The sequence below is a fragment of the Podarcis raffonei genome, chromosome 3, assembly GCF_027172205.1.
Source record: "Podarcis raffonei isolate rPodRaf1 chromosome 3, rPodRaf1.pri, whole genome shotgun sequence".
Taxonomy (NCBI): domain Eukaryota; kingdom Metazoa; phylum Chordata; class Lepidosauria; order Squamata; family Lacertidae; genus Podarcis; species Podarcis raffonei.
Window position 1 is genome coordinate 51,728,000 of NC_070604.1, and position 15,736 is coordinate 51,743,735.

The 15,736-nt window shown below is 39.2% G+C and overlaps 1 protein-coding gene across 4 annotated transcripts in view; it reads left to right on the forward strand.

The window, feature by feature from the left end:
* The window catches only part of PRDM1 (PR/SET domain 1), an 86,329-nt gene that overhangs the window by 36,930 nt on the left and 33,663 nt on the right, over positions 1 to 15,736 (forward strand). Inside the window, exon 4 of one of the 4 annotated variants that reach the window (XM_053381561.1) lies at positions 9,988 to 10,042. The exons of the other annotated variants lie outside the window; for them this stretch is intronic. The gene's annotated coding sequence lies outside the window, so the exon portion shown is untranslated. The remainder of the gene's footprint in view (positions 1 to 9,987; positions 10,043 to 15,736) is intronic. 4 annotated transcript variants of the gene reach the window in all.

Below are 15,736 nucleotides of genomic sequence, written 5' to 3' on the forward strand. Positions count from 1 at the left end.
TTGCACTTCACGTTAAACCGTAGTTTAAAATGAGCTGTGTGTGTATGTGGGTTTTTTAAAAAGATGTTGCACTGCTGGTACTTGACTCCTCTTTGTCTATCAAAAGATAATCTAATGTTTGCTGGAAATGTGGGGGAAGCAAAGTGGATTAGATACATGTATAGTGGACTTGTGGGAAAATCAGAAGTTTTGAGGGGGGAATGTTAATGTAATGATTTGAAACATTGTAATTTAGTGGAAAATCTGCTGACTGAATGAAGCCAGTACTAACCAAATTTCATACTCAAATAATTCCAACCAAGCAGGCAGGAGTGGTTTAATAAAATATGGTATACAGTAGAACCTCGGGTTGCGAACATGATCCATGCAGGAGGCATGTTCGCATGCTGTGTCTACGCATGTGCGTGATGCACTTTGGTGCTTCTGTGCATGCGCGAGCACCGAAACCCAGAAGTAACCCATTCCAGTACATCTGGGTTCGGCGCATCCGTAACCTGAAAATGCACAACCCGCAGCATTCACAACCCGAGGTATGACTGTATTTACATGATGCCTTACTTGCTTACTGAGCTTACAGAGGTGGTATGATTAGGAAGAAAGATGACAGAGCAAAAGAACAGTTTGAGAGAACATGGCCTCCCTTCACTGTTTTCATGAAGCAGTAGTTTAGTCTGGAACCATTTATAACTTTTTCACTGCTGGTATAAATCTGAGACTATATATGATGTGAATGAACAGTGTGTTGCAGCATGCAGCTCAAATATTCCCAGGGGTTTCCTCCTGATGCTGCCATGCTGGGCATGAAGAAAAGCCAGTGCTTATGTTGTTGTGTTGCCTGAAAGTAGGCTAAACCTTGGTTGCTATCATGGGTTCTTTTGGCGGAAACAAACCATGAGCCTAGGTTCAAACTACACAACACAAGAGCAGCAGAAGAAGCAGGCAAGGAATACCATGGGAACTTTCCAAGAGCATGCACCAGCATGCTGCATCTTCACATCAAGCCAATTTGTTTAAAACTCTGCTTTCATGTGATATGTGAACCAGACCACTGTAGATGACAGGGAGCTGTGGAACAGCTGCCAGAGTGTTGACTAGAAGCCTATCAACTGGAACATAAAGTGCCCAACTTGTAGTAACTGAATTGGTTTTCTGAATTGGTTGGTTTGTATCAGAGCCCAATTTGAAGCGTGGTGTTTAACCTCCAAAGGCCTTAACATCTAGGACCAAGATACTTTGGGAACTGCTTTCTCACCAAACACCAGCCCAACTTTAACCCTAACCCTGTACTGTCTTCACCAAAGATTCAACAAATGGGTGAGAGATAAGACCTTTAAAGTGGTAGCACCCAACATTTAGGTATGTACTCCTTGGGGAGTGACATCTTCCCGTATTCAAATGTGTTTTCATCTACTCATTGGATGGATATGCTTTGAAAACAGGCTTTTAATATTTAGTGGCCAACAGCTTGTAAAGGGGGTTCAACCTGATGCTACTACTCTACTGTTTTAAATGTTAGGATTGTTAATTCTTTTTTCTTCATTAAGTTACACTCTACTTTTCTATAATACTTTCATATTCAAAATGGGCTTACAAAGCATGGTAAGCAGCATAAAGCAATTGAAATAAAAGATGAAAATATAATTAATGATCCTACTATCTAAAATGATTAGTGTGTTGCAGTACTCAACAAATTTAAGAGTAGATAATAATAATAATAATAAATTTCAAAATCACTTAAGGCAGGATCCAAATATCTCTTTTAAGCATACCCAGTAGGATTTTTTTTAAACTTTTTGACTCCATCATTTGCTTTTGATTGCAAAGAACAAAGTTTAGACTATCCATGAAAATCATTTGGGGTGAAAAGTTACTTTTCTAACACTTTTATGACAATTTTATCAGTTTCAGTGTACTTCCAAATATTTACAATGCTTTGCCTGGGGGGAAAGTACACATGAAATCTCAAACTCTCATAGCTAGAGTATTAATGCCAAAGACTGTCTGGAGTACAAAGGTTATAAGGTGCATGTTTAAAGAGTCTGCAGAATAGAAGGCCAGGGGCCATGCTGCCAAGTTGTTAGATTCATGACAGGACAGGGGCTTCGTTGCAGTACCTAAAACTGAATAGAAAGAGAGTTTCAACAGACACATTGGCCTGGTTAGCACATAATGCTAAACCATGGTTCATTAAACCACAGCTTAACATTATGACTTGAATTTATGTGTGAACCCAGCCTAGCAGATTACTTATGGTTACTATGATTAAAGGTCACTCATTAACCAACATTTGCAGTTGGTTTATAAATCTTAGTTAACACTAACCATAGCTTAGTATTACTAGTGAACCAGGACTTCCATAACTTTGTTTAAAGAGACATCATCACCCAAAAGCTACAGAGCTGCAAATGAAAAGTGGCAAAAAATAAAATTTTTAAAAAATTAAATCCAACTTCCCCCTGGGCTTGGCTGCTTTCACTGATGCTCTTAACTACTGTATTCTGTGACATAATTAACTAAGGTTTAAGTGATCATCCGCTAGACACCTTAGCTTTCGCTATGGTTCATGGTCAGCTTTAGCTGTGGTTAACATTAACCATGGTTTAGTGTTAAGTGCAGACTAGGCCATCAGCTACCATTATAATGTGCAGCATTCAAAGACCCTGAACATGCTGATGTTAGCATGAGCCTCTCTGAAGCCATGTAATTTGAAAATGAAAGTAATAGAAGGAATAATAAAGATTTGCCCTTCTTTCTTTATCTTCTTTATTATTACAAAATATATAGCCCATTTTTTTACATATAGGTGTCCAAGGTCAGTATAGCTCTGTTACTGAACTGATCCCAGAGACAGGATTTTCCATAACAGAATATACATGAGGCAGCCCACGTGAAAAACATTATGTCAGAATATAAAACACATGTGGCTTCTGCAGAAAAATGTTATATTGTTAGAAGGAACTTGTTATTCACATTTATTTTTAGTTAAAAGCTTTTTTTCAGTTTCAAGTTTTGAGGAAACTAAGTGTGCTGGCCAATCAAGGACTAATTCTTAAGGGGCTGCTTTGTGTCTCCCAGAGACTGCCAATATCTGTTTGTTGAGTGATGCAATGGTTTGCTGATTAAACAGCTCACCATAGGGTTTGGGGCAAAAACTGTGGACATTTAACCAATTTGAACAATTTATTGCTGTAATTGAAGGGTTTAGTTGGTGTTTATTAACTAACCTTCCTGCTATGTTTACTAACTTATCATGAGAATAACCCTTGGCCCTGACTTTTATTTTTTAGATTTTCCGTAGGTAGTATGGATACTTAAGTTGTCAGTAGTCAAGGTCAGGATTTCATATAATCCTGTTTTTCAGATTCAGAAGAATTGCTGGCTTTCCCCCTCAGTGGGAAATATATAAATATTATAAGATATATGTTGCTGCAAAAAACTTTCCTTTTACTTTTAGAAAAGCTTGTCGTTTTTCTTTCTGTCTTTCTTGACATAGACGTGACATCTGAAGGATAGTCTAAAACTCACACTGTGCCACTGTGTTTTCCCTTTATATAAGATTTGTAACCATTCCTGTCCTAATCATCATTAAAATGGACTCGTAACTGGAAGAATGGCATTATTGCTGTGTTGTACAGCAGGAGCTCCAATGAAATGTCAGAGGCACACGTTGCTTCTAGCACAGGTCTATTCAATATAACAATATGTGCTGGTGGCAATACCAGCCTACTTTCTCCCTCCCTTCTTCAAAAGCTGTTTAACTAGAACTAATTGACCATTCCTAAAGTGCAATTAGCAAGGATATTAATCTATTTTTGACAGGTGTGGAAATTGGTTTCTTCTTGCCTATTCAGTAGACACTGAATCTGAGTAACCATGCAAAAGTCTGAAATGTTTCGCCTTTTACATTCGCACTGGATATGTCAAAACTGAATACTGTAGACCATGTTTGTCTGGTCTGTTCAGCCATAGAGAATCAGGCCAAGAAAATAAATACACTTGTAGTTATCATAATAGTTGAAATAAAATGTTTTCACTCATCATTTGGAAAGAGAATAAAAATATTAAGAGTTTGGGTTTTCTTCGTAAAAAAAAGTCAAACATTTTCCAGTTTTTCCTTTTCGGGTGGGGGTGGGGGGGAGAGAGACAGACGTTCCTCAGTTTCCCATGTGTTCTCTCACCCTGCTCCCGCAAGCATCCACATCTCAAGAATTTATCCTTAGAACTAGACAAGGAAATTTGTATTTCCTCCTTTAATTACAAGGAACTTTCACAGTACATGAATGAAACACAAAGCCTACCCCAAAGACATACATCTGTTTTACATAAGAGGAATGCATTTAGGAGTGTGAGAAATTGCTTAAAGATTATCTTGATACTAAGAATATGCAGTTTATTTACTTTATAATTATGCAGGGTTTGCTTTTGAGAAGCCCTCTATAATTTTCACTACTTAGTCAAAGATGTATAATAAGACATCAATTGCTATAGGCACCCACCCCAGAAGGAAGACATGAGACAAGTTATGGACTGAGCTAGGCCAAAACATAATTAAACATCTGCAACAGTGGTATTAACAAAGGCCCCCTAAATATCCTGACTTCCTATGTAGGCCAATCTGTTGTTGATCCTCAGAGAAGGAGGAAAACCATGGAGTCCTCCCACTCGTATTGTAAGTTCGTCTACCTGGCTCAGAAAATGAAAGAGAGCTATCATCCCCATTTAAATTTCCTTGAAGTGGTTACACCACTGAACTGCTGTTGCTGAAAGACTTCATTATGTCCAGGGGTCCCCAAGTATTCCAGATCCAATGAGATTGCTTTTAGGATCACTATTTCACACACACACAAAATTCAGGATACTCATCAATGACCCAACCTTCCCTAACTTTGCAGAGTCTCTGTGTATATGTGTGTGTATGCATATATGTGTATTTAAAACAATTTTTAAAAAGAGAACTCAGTGTTGTTATATGGTGTGCTCCAAATGTTATACATGGCTGATGTATACTTATTAATAATCTCACATACTATAAACCTGTTCACCTACACTTCACTGCTTTGACTTGCAAAAGCTACAATGTTGCATAATTATTTTGACAATTGAGCCCCTTCAGTAACTCCAGACCACTCCTGAGGAATCAAGGCCAGCCCCCAAATTTGTCTTCAGCACAATACAACCTAAGCCTGGCTGCCAACATTCACATTTCACTAGTGTTGCAACGGCTACCTTCATGCAAATCTAGTTTATTTTAAAAAATACAGATCCTGCTTGTTTTATGTGAACTTCGCAATACATTAATTACAATTGAACCTGCCTGACAATTGCTATTTGTATTGGAAGTAGAATCACAGAATTGTAGAGTTGGAAGGGACCACAAGTGTTATCTAGTCCAACCCTCTGCAATGGTAGGAATCTTTTGTCCAACATGGGGCTTGAACCCACAACCCTGTAAATCACCCCATGGATGGACAGCTGTCTGTTGAGGATGATGTACCTATGAATTTCCTGCACTGAATAGGTGGTTGGACTAAATGACCTGTGAGACCTATTCCAGCCCCATGAATCTTCAAAACAGGGACACTGACAGAATAATAGAATACAGCAATATGCACTCTGTGTACCACTGGGGGAAGTAGCTATTTGCTGTAAAAGTAAGAGGTAGAAGAAGAATCATAGATTCCTCTGTCTTTCATTTTGCAAGTCAAGAGGAAATGACAAAAAGTAAAAGCAAATGAAGATGGATGAAACGCCAAAAGGGTGAAGGGGATTCTCCTGTACAGGGATCAAGAATTGACTCCTGGGTCACTTCAGCTGTTCCTGCTCTTTGTGGTGTGTGTTTTTCAAAAGGCATTTCCAGAGGGCCACTTCCTGATGGTAGCTGAGGCAAAGACCTTTAAAACTTTGTCTATAGGTCATTCAGAGGTCATTGTAAATTGAACTCAATATCTTTGATAGGAGGGAAGAAGAAAGCTCTAGGGAACAAACCTATTTTACATATCATGTTATTTTTGTAAAATTAGTTGGGTTGGTTAAAGCCAAAATACCCTTATCAGGTAAAGGAGGGCATGTCTTCAACTTCCAGGTGGGAGAGATAATTGGTACACTTTAGCAATGAAGGAAGCTCAGTTAAAATCTAGTTTTCTGCAGGTTGTAATAGAATAAAATGGATAAAATTATTCTGTACATGGTTTACAAAAAAAGGAAAAATGTCATCATTGGAGGAAAATAATTGTCTTTGAGAGAGAAAGAACAAACTAGTGTTTAATGAGCAAGCTCTGCCTCATATACCAAAAATTTCAAAACACAGAAACATATCTATATTTCACGCCAGCACTCTAAACATACTTGCTACGAAGTAGATCACATTTCCATAATATATACATCCATTCATTTAATCTCAAATTGAATTAAAATATTAGTGTAGATATATACAGAATACAAATGGTTTGAATCTGGACTGCTCTCTGCCCCAGCCTCTTCCTCCTCACTAAATCCTGTTGCTTCTTGAGCTTCTGACACCTCCTCCTCCCAGTCTGTCCCCTCTTCTCCCTCTGACCACTCATTATCACCTCAACACAAATCCCCTGGCTTTGAGACACCTTCAACTTGGGGTTTCCTTGGGGGTTGCCCAGCTGTTGCCCCCCTCCACATCCAGCCAATCCATGACAGCTACAGGAGAAAGGAGGGCATTTGGAAAAATTGCTTGCCCTCCCTCCTTTTGCTAGAAACAAATATAGAATTGTTCTTGCTAGAAAGAGATTATAAGCTATGATATCTTCTGCGTGGTCTGTGAAGTGGGTTAAAAAAAAAGTCCCTTAATTTTCCACAGTACCTTGAATTTAGGTACAATAACTTGATTTCAATGAATAGAGGTATGGCTTGGGTGCGGGGGCTACTGCGCTGCCAGCGTTGCTGCCACTGCTGATGCCAGGCGTCTAATGGGGCCACCTTGAGCAAGTCCGGTCAGGTGGGCGGGCGAGCGGGCAGAGGAGATGGGGGATGAGGGCAGTGGCGCCAGGGCCGGTTTCCAGATAGCCACGAGTCTGGCAGAGGTAAAGAGCTTGATGGGTACTTCAGAGCAGGCGCTGTGCCTCATCCTGTCCATTTTCATGGGATTTCAATTAATAACTATGAGGCCCATATTTCTAATATTGCATAATACCAATGACGGACTGGTTTGTGTTACTCAGGGCAGGGGTGGGGAGATGAAAGGCTAGAGATACTGTCCTGACTAAAAATAAGGGTTTTTTAAAAAAACCAAGAAACATTTGGCATCAACTGGAGGCTGGTTTAGGGGTTATTGTCCAGAAGGAGACAATACGTGTGATTGTTTTCTCTCCGGAAGCCATGCCCAGGTGGTGAAAGTTAAGTATTGTTGCTCAGATAAGGTCTGAAAGCAGTTTTCCTGGATGTCTTCCTTGCCCTTCTGTCAAATGGTCTCTATGAATGCAAAGCTGTGGACAGACATAGTCCAGACCTATTGACAGCTTTTGGAGGTGGAGCAGCGAGGACTTTGAGCCTGCATTTTGGATACGACACTACTTCACATTTCTGACTAGAAATCTAAACTAGAGATGCAGAGATGACAAGAGACAAGTGGCTTGAATTAGGAAATTGCCTTTGCATCTTTAATACTGAGAGCATCCTAGCTGCAGTGCTTTTTTCTAAAAAAAAAACAAATGTTTAGGGGTACTCTCATTTTCCTACTCCTATTGAAATACTGCCCCTCAATGAGGCCAAACTTAGATTCACAAAATGTTTAGGGGTATGCGTACCCCTGCGTACCCCCAGAAAAAGCACTGCCTAGCTGTATGTGAAAGGGTATTATCCTAGAATGGTTTCTTTAAATGTTAACTTTTATGTTTGCTGCTGAAGCAACATGTATAGAGAAACAACTGCACACAGCAAGCCTCTTTAAAAGATAGGGGGGACCTTGTTTATATATCTTTGGCTTTCAGTATCAACGGCAATTTACGTGTACTGCTCATAAGCTGTGAATAAATCTGCATTGAAAAATATTGTAGAACTTTGTAAAATCATGCCTTCTACCTTTCAGTCTACTAGCATTATATTATATCACATTACACATTTCAAATTGGAAATGCTTTAATCAGCCTTTATAACTGTCTTAATAGCATAATTGTTCCATTTTTATAAGAAGGAATTGTTACCTAAAAAGATAACTGCTGTGCTCAGATTTGCATTTCCTTGTCACCACTTTTTCTGAGTGAAAAAGTATTTTTTCTATCCACTCTTTTTTCTCGTAGTGAAAATGAAAAGTGTGTGGCTTTACCAAAGCCAGGATTATATATAAGTAAATATAGATTATTATTATCACCATCATCATTTTATAGCTGAACCTAATGATGAACAGGTATTGTTCTTATCCTCATTTATAAACCTGAAATTAAAGATAAACTTTATATTTTCAACAGTGCCCACTTGAATATCTATTTTTTCTTCTCGCATTTGGCTTTATTGAAAATATAATTGTAGTATTTAACACTTCTGAAAAGAATTACAATTGAAAACTTCCTCCTATTAACAGACAAATACTATAAATGCAATACCGACAGAGGCTTCTTTCCCCATGTGCTCTAGGCCTTTTCAAATTTCTGTAGCGCATTTTCTGGTTTAATCCTCTTGGGGTATTGAATGTTCAGTTTATTTATGATGCTATATATCTCTGATACATATTGAATACTTAAAAGAGAGCAGTGAGATTTTTAAAATGATCCCAGAGTGATGAATAATACGCTCGTTTGCTAAATATTTGTGATCTGATTTTTATATTGAGTACTAATAGTTATTAAAATTGGTTCTTTAAAGAGCATGTGATTACAAACCTCAGGAAAACAAATATTTTTGTTGGGCCTCCTGCCCAATAATCTCTTCCAAATATTATTGCAAATGGTGTGTGTGTGTGTGTGTGTGTAAAAATGAAACAATAAGCCTTCAGAAAGAGGTTATAATAAAGAGAGATTGTAAGAGTTTATTATTTTTGTAGTTTTGAGACCATGACTTCCAAAATCAAAGGCCTGCCCCCCAATAATCCTAATGGATTGACTTCCAAAATTCCTTGGATTTGTAATGCTGGACTTGTTTCTCTCTGAGGCTTAGCTGGATTCCCTGCAGATAGATTTTCAGGTTTATAAACTGTAATACCACTTAGTCCAGCTGTAAATTTGTGGTGAATTACTTGATACAACATTATAGGAAGAGAGCAGTTTTACCTATAAAAGTCCAGTGTATCAAATACCAAGGGAGCAGGAACAGGGAACGGACTTTTCAATTAGTTGGCTGTGTGGCCTGATTGAACAACTGCCCTGTGGCTAACAAAGCTTTGTCTGTAGTATCGGCTTGCTCCTCGTCCAACAGGGCAAATAGAGTGATTCTGTGATTGGTCATTAATGGGCTAGTCATCGAGTGGAGGTTTTGTTCTTAAATGGGGGCTTTGTCTTATCCCTGCTGTTTAAGCCCCCTCCAAGCACTCCTCACCTGTCATATCTGTCATACATTTAATTCATCACGCTCTCTGGTCAAAAGCTACACTGATAGTATCAAAAGCAAAAGAGGGGGATTCTTATAACTTTAGCGATCAAAGGAGATTACCAGGCAAATAAGATTTTAATGAAGAAGGAAGGTTTGTGGAAGGACAATTTACTGCATTGTGATTCAACAACTTGCATGTTTTTTAAACTCGTATTATTAAAACTCACCTGCAATGGTTCAAACATCCAATCACTGATAAATCTGCTGCTTCAGAGAAAGACATGTTTGTGTTTTCATTTAGACTTGCAAATTTTGTTTGCTGCTAAAAGAAAGAAGTCTGTATACATATTTCAAACACTGTATTTAAATATAACAAATTTGGTAGAGCTTGCCTTACGTCACATATTTATCTCAACTCTAGATTAAATAAACCCTACTGGGGAATTATTTGAATGCCAGTACAACCCTAAACACTCTGATTTGTAATCATTTCAGATGCAAAACAGATGGAAATTTGCCAGTTAAAAACATTGATTGATTTGGGCACAAGGTTAGTATCAAGAACATAATACTATGGTGGGCAAAGGTCCACTATGCCGTATTTGTAAGGCTATTTATCACATAAATATTTATTGGGTCAGGGCCTGGTTAAAGACTATTTTCTTATTTGTTTACAAGAGAACACATCCTCAGTGGTGGCGCCTTGTCTTAAAATTTAATGACCATTGCACTAATTCAGTTTTCCAACTGCATTTAAAAAGAAGAGAAAAACACCAGTCTGAATAGTAGAATGCTAACAGTTTGGGCTTTTTGCTTTTTCATTTGGCAATTTCAAAACCATTGATGGATTATCTGCAACAGATGCTGGTGCTGCAGAAGGTTGAGTGCAGCCCTGAATTTTCAGAGTCATTGGGGGGTGGGGATCAATTAATTGCAAAGATATTAAACATAAAACACAATACAGAGATTCAGTAATTATTTAATCTCACTGAAGTATCATTCCAAATGTGTGTGTCGGCATAATTGTATTTTATTTTATTTTATTTTTACCTTAAAGAATTGCCTTTGTGGTTGGAGAAAATTATCAGTTTTGTCTATCACACTGTAAATATAAGAATAATTATATCACCACAAATTTGATTGTATTGTGGCAAGTCACAAGTACAAGCCAAATCAACAATAAATGGGTGACAATCTTCAATCCTGTAGCTAGGTTTCACACATCCAATCATTGATGATTTCACCCCAACAGAAAGTCAGAATTGGACAGAAAATGGGTTCAGAGTAATTGTCTATACTAGCAGAACTGAAATATTCCATGTCTGAAATTAAAACCTGCAGGATTACTGTCCCTGCCTATAGTGCATAATGGCAGATAAGGCAACAGGTGACAAATGGTATGGTGTCTTGGATGTCTAGTATCGGCCATTAGCACAAGGACAGGGAACATACTGTAGTCTGAGGGCCACATTTCCTTCTAGCCAACCTTCTAGGAGCCTCATGTTAGTGGTGTGTAGGGCCATGAATGTTAATTCTACATTTGCACAGTAGGATTGTTTCTACACACACTCACATGTCCGAATAGGCAACGAAGAAACAGTATCAGAGTTCAAGGACACATTTGAGTCAAGCATAAATTCCCAATACAGAAGAAAAGCAGGACTAACGGGGAGAAGCAACAGATGGGGAGCAGGTGTGGCCTGACAGAGAGGCCTGAATGCTGCATTTTGCCCTCGGAACTGGGGTTCCCCATCCCTCCATTAGTATTTTTGTGCGCACAGAATATAAGCAAGTTTTATTGGAAATATTAAGTGCAGTTTTAATCAATCCAAAGCAAATTTTATTTTAGCATAATCTGAATAGTGTGAGAAATGCAACAGTTTGTGCCCCTCCTGTGACATTCGGTTAACACTGGAAGGTCCAGGCTAGCCTTCCCCAACTTGGTGCCCTCCTAGATCCTTTAAATGACAATTTCCATCAGCCTAGCCATAAAAAGCCCTACTTGCTGGAGTTCATTGGAGTTGTATTCCAAAGCATCTGGCTGGGGAAGGCTGACCTAGGTTATATGAGAAACACCCACGATATGGCTCCTTTGTGCACCAGAATTGCAGTATTTCCTAGGAAATGGTAATTATTGAGAAAACGTGTTTAGCTTTTTTGATTTGACCTATTGCATAGTTGAGTAAGATGACAGATAATGCTGGTCCTGATACAGAGATGCAATCAGAAGACAGCGAAACCGCCAACATTTTCAAGAATTTCCTCTCCCCACCATTCACTGCTGATCAAAAGGATAGTATTTCGAGAAGGAAGGGGAGAACAGTGAATCATGCATGCCTACCTGAGTCCTGCATTTTGCCATCCTTCCTCATTTACCCCCAGCCCTTTAATGACTGCAGTGCAGATGAGCTTAACGTGCTGAGTGGTATCTTGAAATTATATATATATTATTACAGAATGCCACCAATTCCACTAAAATAGCTTGCTCATTGACTGTGCTATGTACACTTCATTCAGTTAACTGAAAGAAGCATACCTCTTCATTTAACTTAAAAAGCATCCTGGAGGTATAAAGTATAAACTCAGGAAAGACATGCATGCATGCACAGTATTGAATTGTAGCTGGTTAGAAGCTCTCCTGTTTAATGCTGGCGAAGCCTTCCTTTATCTCTATACAATATGTATAGTAGCACCATCTGTTGAACTATTAAAACATCATCCTAGCTTCTCACATTAAGAGCTCAGTCAGTGGCAATACAGGGTGCTTCCCGAACTGCCTTTTTTTTTAAAATATTAACTCTTTCCATCTTACTTGCCAATACAAATAAAACCAGGCCAGTCAAGAAGCTAGGAAATGTCATAAGAAAAACAAAGGAAAGCCCATATAAACACACTCCAGTCACAGGACAGAACAATCCGCCTTGTTTATATCAACAAAGCTAAGTTTAGTATATTAATGTCTAGTGGGAATATGTTTTCAAATCACTAGCTCTTCTGTGAAAAGAATCTTTGCATAAAGTGAACGGTCCCTTGAAAAAGAAAAAGAAACCTCTCACATGAAGTAGTGTACAAGACAAGCTAAGCTTTTCTAGGTGCAAAAGTTTTATTTCAACAGTAAAGGGAAATGTCTACCTTGCACAGAATAGCGCCACTGTGACCAAACTTGGTAACGTGTCGGCTCCTATTTCAGGCTGTACTTTTTTAACTGTAGGAGATATTTGATAAAGGAAAGAGAGGGGCGGGGAGGGGTGGGGGGGTGGAGAGAAAGAAAAGAAGCAAGCTCTTCAGTGACGCGTGCGGAGCACGTGGAAGGTAAATCCCCTAATTCATTCTATTCTTCCAGCATTCCTTGGCGGGTAGCCAAGCTAAATATTTCTGCTGGATAAAAATGTGCTGTTGTACGCAGCAGCCCTCTCTTAACTGGACAGCTAACTGTGGGAGAAGGGGGGCTTCTCCAAGCAGATGACGAGCCAACATGTGTGCCCCTTTATCTATTTATTTATTTTTTTATTTTATTAAAAGGCGAGCTTTATGGGCTGTGATTGGATTAACAGTGAACCCTGGAGAAAGAGGAAAAACAAATTGGGAAACGGGTTTAGCACCCCCACCTTTTTGTCATCTTCTTTCGGGATTTCCTGGCTGGCTGCCACCTTGAGTCTATTGAATGTTCTTTAGATAAATCAATTAAAAAGGCTTTAATATTTTGGGTGATTGGAGCACAGCATATGGGCTGTGGTGCTGGTGTCATGCGGTGCTTGCCGTTAATTGAAATGATTAATAGAAGTGTTATTTTCCTTAAGACTAATTGACGAAAATAATGTAATTGAAAGCATGGTCGGCTTCTCCTAAATGCTGTCGAATCCTTCTGGATAACCCATGTCCATCGACCATTTCCTGAAACTAGCAAATAATAGAAGTTTTTTTAAAAAGATCACACAATAATTGTTGTTCTGTTTAACAATAAACCTAAAAGAGTGGGTTTTTTGTATTTCTGTTTCAATGAATAATTCCTTAATTGACTTGCATCATGCATTTAGTGACTTTTAATTAATGAAATTAATAAATCAAGTTATGTGGTTTGCTTGCATCGTGCCAACGAAGACTGAGTTTTCTGTGGCAAGCTAAGTCTTAACATTCCTGTTTCAGTAGTACAAGCCTTTGTGCTTATGAAGCCACTGCTGTTGTGTCATTTCCTAGCGCTGCATTTCAGAAACTGCCCCCAGACAACAATTCCGCCTTTGAAATCTCATGTCCTGGAAAATCCGGACGTATGGCAGCCCTACATTTCCTGGCAGCTTAACATGTAGGCCAGAGTATTTCAGCTGGCCCTTAACCTCTCTGTCATGCATTACATCAGCATGGTCAGTCCAGTCTTTTTGAACTTACTGCCAGCTCCACAGTGTGTGTCTTGCCCTGATTCAACATTCCATTGTTTGCAGTTTGAACACTTACATGCTTCGTTTACCCCTAGTGTAACAGCACAACATATCGGCCAAAATCTTCAAGCATTTCTGCATAGCTACTGCAGAGTTTTTAATTGCTCCTTCTCAGAAGCAGCTGCTTTTTCCACCCTCCCACAACTTTTGCTGCATAAGCAAATTTCAAAAACAGTTTTTGATTGGCGCATTCTGTTCCTGTTCCATGGTTTGTGTGTGTAATATTCTACCACTGTTGAAAGTTTAGGAATGGGATGCTAATGCCAGATTTTTTTTCCAATCTGGCAACAACAAAAAATCCTGATTTTTTGTGCTGATAAATAATACTATTCAGCTTGTCATTTTTCCTGGTGGGGAGATCAAGGCAAGAGACAGAGTAGTGAGGCATCTTTCTCAGCTTATATACTAGTGGCCAGGCATTGCAACTTCTCCTTGAAATATCCTAACCCTTTTATAAGTGATGGTGTCTTTATATACCTATGTGCAGAGGAGGAGCAAACATGTGATGTATCTGCTTTCCTCCTCTGCCGTAATCTAGATCCATGTAGGAAAAATGTTGTGCATGATAGAGATATCTGAGGAACTGTCATCCAAAACACCTGGTGTGCGCTTCTGTATGCTATGATGTAAGTGCAGAAGCCCAGAAACAATCCAGTGCATGGTTAATACAGCAAATAAAATATACTGTATGAGGAAAGAGTTTTCTTCCTCAAGGCTTTACCTTCAGAACTTGGGAAACTTTTGTAAGCTTGGCTCAGCTGAGGAGCAGGCATGCCCTTTCAGGCACCACAAAATCAGCCAATGTAATCCTTTGTTACGAAACCCAGGCAATTGTGTGGTTTACATGATAGTGTCGGTTTTAAAGACTTCCCACACATTTCCAGTCTTTTTTTAATTTTTGGTTTAAAGAAGCTTTTGTATCATCAAAGGCTATAACCCCATTGAACAATGTAGCCTACTTGAATGACTGAAGTGGACTGTGGAAGGAAGTCTTCAGGTTAGTGGTTGTTCTATGCAACTAATTCTAGCTCTAGACTTACTTGCTACCAATTGCCTGGCTTGTGGGAAGGTGCAAGTAAGAATATTATGGTGCACTGTACTTTTCATATAGGGAATTTTGAGGGGGGAAATGTATTCATAACAACATTATTTCAGAATATTCAGCATGCACTAATATACAATTGCACACTATAAAATGTTTGCCATAAAATTATTATTTTTAATAATTTATTTTATTTTAATTAGGTTTGAGGGTTGGAGGATATTGTGTCTGTGTGGTGTCCCTCAGACCTTGTGGGGGGCCAGACTATTTTTTTCGGGGGGGGGAACGAATTCCTATGCCCACAAATAACCCAGAGATGCATTTTAAATAAAAGGACACATTCTACTCATGTAAAAACAGGCTGATTCCCAGACCATCCACGGGCCGGATTTAGAAGGCTATTGGGCCGGCTCCGGCCCCCAGGCCTTAGTTTGCCTACCTATTGTATAGACGTGTTACTGAGGAACTGCTCTGAGTTAAGTTAGTCGGACTTACCCTACAGATTTTATTAATTTATTTTATTTCTGTATATAATCATTCTGTCTTATGAAGCAGTCAACAGTATAGATATAAGCAGCGGTGTAGCTAGCCATTCAGGCACCCAGGGTGGCTCGTTGGCATTGTGCTGGAGAGAGCCAAACATGGGGGCGAGGCAAGCTGCCCACTGGGCAGGGCGAGCCGGGGCAGGGCTTGCTGTGTGGAGCCTGTAGGGTGGCTGAAGGAGAGGTGGTGGGCAGAAGCAAGCCCCACACTGCCGTTTCGGGCA